The sequence below is a fragment of the Musa acuminata genome, chromosome BXJ1-8 (genome assembly GCF_036884655.1).
Source record: "Musa acuminata AAA Group cultivar baxijiao chromosome BXJ1-8, Cavendish_Baxijiao_AAA, whole genome shotgun sequence".
NCBI classification, from domain to species: Eukaryota; Viridiplantae; Streptophyta; class Magnoliopsida; order Zingiberales; family Musaceae; genus Musa; species Musa acuminata.
In genome coordinates, this window is record NC_088334.1 from 17,704,635 (window position 1) to 17,710,000 (window position 5,366).

The following is a 5,366-nucleotide window of genomic DNA, read 5'->3' on the forward strand; positions in this document are numbered from 1 at the left end:
TCTTGAGATAGGCAAGATAGCACTTTTACAATTTTTGTTTCTTAAGATAGGCAAGCTTGTGATGTTCAAGATAGCAAGTTCTTTCTTCTCTTTTAAGAAGTGTCATTTTTGCTTTCTTTGCAAAGTGTAAGCTAGCAAAATGCCAAACTAGCAAGAGACAATGTTTTATATGAGGTAAGCAAACAATTTGGCAAGTGTTATATTTGCATCTTCTCTTTAGATGTGCAAGAAAGTAAGCAAGTTTTTGTATTTTCTTGACTTGTGTAAGCTAGCTAATTTCTCTTTGAGATGACCCTTTACATCAATTCAAGATAGCATATTATTAACTCTTTCTCCCCCTTTGTCATTGGCAAAAAGAAAGGAAGAACCTTTACATCAATTATGACAAAGGTAAGTATCAATCTTATTTGTGCATCATTATATTTTCAAATTAAAACATATACATTTTCAAAACCATATATTTCATTTTTCATACATGATACAAATAAATCAATCATCATTATGAGCATATCATACATGATATTCAAGCATTCATGATACATCATTTTGGCAACATGATCATAGCTTTTCAAATGATGGTATCTAAATGTCAAAGTTCATTACATCCTATCATGATCATTAACTTCTCATTTGTATTTCATGCATAATTTCATTTCATCACATTAGGAATATCAAGAACAATTAATTGGGTGATGAGATAAATATTTCATGAATACACGGAATTGTATAAAAATCATATCATGAGTGTTTCATATATTCATATCATCACATAAGGAATATCAAAAAGAATTGTGGTGATGAGATGTAAAAATAGTGAACATAAATTTTGAATATCAAGAGACATATTATGATTCTTTTTTAATAACTCAAATAGTGAAAAGAAAGAATCATAATAGATAATCTTGATTTATAAAAAAAAATTCATGTTATAATTCTCAGAAATCAAGATAAAAATCATGGTTAGATGAAACTTATTCAAATCATCAAAATCATCAAAATCACTTTCAAGATGATCAAATAGATTCATTTAAGTCAATAAGATAGAGAAAAAAAAATTTAAGAAAAATACTTTTCTCTTTTTAATTATTTCAATTATGTGACTGATTTTATATTAGCATGCTCAAATATTTGTTCTTATATTAAAACCATGCATCAACATCATGAAAACCATGAAAACCATCAAGACCACTAAATCACAAAAATCATCATGTATAACCTTAACATCTCATGCATAAAATCATCAATCATGTTATCAAAACATTTAATATTTTCATTACATCATTATGTATTACTTCAAATCAAACATGATTTCATTTAATCAAAATCGAGAAATAACAATGGAAATCAACATGATACACATTATTACTTCTTAACCACATATAGCATGATTTCATAAGGTATTTTTAATCAAAATCATTTTGTTTATCATAAATATGTAATTTTCATGATTATTTTCAAAATTACTAGAATGATAAGCATGATTCCTAATTTTTGTATTTTCATTATTAAATTATTAAACATGTAATTTTTAAAAAAATTAATTCTAAACTAAAAAATAAAAAATAAAAAACATCATGAAAAGCATCATGTAATTTCAAAATAAACTAAAGGCATTTTGATTACTTCAATGTCGAAAGTCGTTAAGGCATAGTTTGCCGCCACGCCTTTGTTGATTTTCTCTTCGTCTTCGGAGGAGCTCGATTCATTCTATTTTTTGTTCTTCTTCTTGCATTCAAAGCAAGAAGTTCCATTCTTTTTGTTTTTAAATTTTTGTTTTATTAACTTTTTAAATTTCTTAGTGAGTTCAAGTTCACCATCACTTGAGCTTATGCTTGAGTGGTCTTCAAATGTTCTATATCCCAAATCCTTTCTATTCTTTGGAAGGTGATTCTTGAGTTATTTACGTGCATTGCACGTTATTTCATAGGTCATCAACGACCCTATGAGTTCTTCGATAAAAAAAGTATTTAAAATTTTTTATTCTTGAATAGTGATTACTTTTGAATCCCAAGTTTTAGAGAGTGAGCGCAAACTTTACTAACAAGTTCAAAGTTTAAAAAGGTTTTACCAAGTCTTTTTAGACTATTGACGACATCCGTAAAACGGGTGTACATGTCTCCAATAGTCTCTCTTGGTTCCATACGAAACATCTCAAAATAGTGCATCAAAAAATTTACTTTACAATCTTTTACACTACTTGTGCCTTCATATGTGATTTCGAGAATATGTCAAATATCAAAGGCTGTTTCGCACAAAGAAACCCAATTAAACTCCATTTTATCTAAGGCACAAAATAGAGCATTCATAGCTCTAGTATTTAAAGAAAATATCTTCTTCTCTAAATCATTCCAATTGTTCATTAGAAGAGAAGACATTTCAAATCTGTTTTTGACTATGTGCCATAAATTTAAATCTAACGAAAGCAAGAAAACTCTCATTCGAGTTTTCCAATAAGTGTAGTCCGTCCCATTGCAAAAGGAAGGACGAATGAGAGAGTGACCCTCTTGAAGGCCAAAAAGAGCCATTTCTATTTGGGTGTTAAACCAAATTAGAAAACCGTAGCTCTGATACCAATTGTTAGGATCAGGGTCGGCACTAAGAGGGGGGGGCGAATTAGTGCAGCGGTAAAATCATGTCTTCAAAAACTTTTGTACGATAAAAATCATTTCGAACGTAAAACCGTTTCGTAAAGGTAATACTTTGAAAGCGTACATAAACATATTGAAGGCAGTAAGCTATTAAAGAGGTTTGCAGTATGTAAATGGTAGGAAGTAAATGCAAACCAGAGTTTTAGAGTAGTTCGGTCAACGTGACCTACATCCACTTTTAGCTTCCTCCTCCGATGAGGCATTCGCTAGAGGCCTTCTTTCAATAAGTGAAGGCCAATTATCTTTTATACCCCTCTTCTCCTTTTACCGGGTTTAGGAGACAGCCCTTACAAGCACTCACTTACTCCTCTCTAAGCAAAATTCTAAGTTTAAGGCTAGAGGAGGGATCTCTCAAGTATTTTCTATAGCGTTTCTTTGCTTTTAGACTCTCTTGCTTGTGTGTTTTAACTAGGGATGAGAGCGATATTTATAGGCTTCAAGTTGATTCAAATTTGAAGCCTAAAAACATCTCATCCCAGATTCTCCGGGTATAGACGGTACCACCGCCTAGTGTCAGTCTGATTGACATTGCCCTGGGCGGTACCACCGTGCAGTACCACCGCTTGGGGGCTAGTGCTGGGTGGTACCATCGCCCAGATTGGCGGTACCACCGCCTGACATAGTCTCGAAGACTATGCCACGATGGTGAGGCTTCTTGGGGCACTTTTTGGGCTTCTTAATGGGTCCAACACAGTTCTTACATGGGCCTAGCTAGCCCATAATTGGGTTGGCCCAATCAAAGCCCAATTACGTGCTAACTACGAAATCCTAAGACATATTCTAAGCTAAACAAGTCCATAAGTCTTGATTCTTCCGACGATCTTCCGGTGAACTTCCGACGGACTCCCGGCAAGCTCCTAGACTTTGCAATGATCTTCTTGGCGAGTTCCGATAAGCTTCTCTCACAAGTTCCAAGACTTCTCGGTTGGTTCCTCTAAAACTTCCGACGAACATCCGGACTTCCGACGAACACTCGAACTCCCAATGATGTCGTGTCCTTGACTCTAGGACTTCATTTTGCTTCATGTCTTACTATCATAGTTAATCCTGCACACATAAAACATACTTCGATCTAGACAATTAATCCTAAGCAATTAATCAAGTTGTCCGGCATGTCATTGGTCCCTCGACGCTTCGTCCGATTCTTCGACGCATCATCCTCTCCTACGACCTATTGCCCAATCGGCCAATTGACTCTGCAACTCCAATATCCTTGGCGCAATATCCGCTCTTCTTAGCCTGATGCCCGAATCCATGGCCCGAAGCCTTTTGTCGATATGTCAACCGATCCACCAGCCCGACGTCCAATCTTCTGACATGTTCCTCCAACCCAACATGATTTTTCCTGCTTTAATTGTCTCATCCTGATTGAAGCATCCTGCGTCACTCAAAACGCAGATTAAAATATAAACACATATCAATTGGTTTCATCATCAAAATACGAGATTCAACAAGGACGAATGATAGAAAAGCCCTTTTGAAAGCCATAAAGAGCCATTTCTCTTGGGTGTTAAACTAAATGAGAAATAGCATGGCTCTGATGCCAACTGTTAGGAATGAGTCGGCACTAAGAGGGGGGAGGGGGGTGAATTAGTACAGCGGATAAAATCACCGGTTCAAAAAATATTTAATTCAATTAAAACCGATCTTAGAAAGATAACTTTAAATCTCGTTCATAAGCGTAGTGAAAGCAATAAGCAGGTAAGGTAGTTTGTAGTAAAGAAAAATTACAAGAATGGAAATGCAAACCGAGTTATAATGGTTCGGTCGTCATGACCTACATCCACTCTATCGATTCCCTTTCTATCAAGGCCACGGTATCTACTAACGATATTCCTTCAATGGGCGAAGATCAACTACCCTTACAACTCGATTCTCCTCTTGACAAGTTCAGGAGAGAACCTTTACAACCCCCTTCACTCATCTCTTAAACAAGATTAACACTTAAGAGTTTAAGAGGAGTTCACATAAGATTACAACAGCGTTTTCATTTCTTTTTGCTCTCAGTTGTGTGTCTGTTAACCAGGGATAAGAGGGATATTTATAGGCCTTAAGCTGATTCAAACATGGAGTGTGAAAAGGTCTCATCCCGGGTTTCCCGGGTCCTGGAGGTGTCACCGCCTATGCTGAGTGGTACCACCGCTTGACACCTTGCCATTGGGCGGTACCACCGCCCAGTCTAGCAGTACCACCACTTGATAGTCTCTCGGAGATTGTGTCTAGGTGGTACCACTGCCTAGACCAATGGTACTACTGTCTAACATAGTCTCGAAGACTGTGGCATGACGGTTCCACCTGTTGGGTCACTATTTGGGTCTTCTACTTGGCCCAACATAGCCCAAACTTGGGCCCAATTGGCCCCTAATTGAGTTGGCACAATTCCAACTCAATTATGTGCTAACTACAAATTTTAATGCATACACTAAGCTAAATAAGTCCGGTAGGTCTAGGTTTCTTCCGACGAGCTTCCAGCGATCTTACAACGAACTTCTGACGATCTCTCGGCAATGTGGACTCCTAGCAAGCTCTTGGACTTCATGATAATCTTCTTAGCGAGTTTCGATAAGCTTTTTGGGCAAGCTCCTGGACTTCTCGGTCAATTTTGACAAAACTTCCGATGAACGTCCGGACTTCCGACGAACTCTTGAACTCCCAACGAAATCTCATTGTTGACTCAAGACTTCATTTTGCTTGATGCATTAATTATTATCGTAGTTA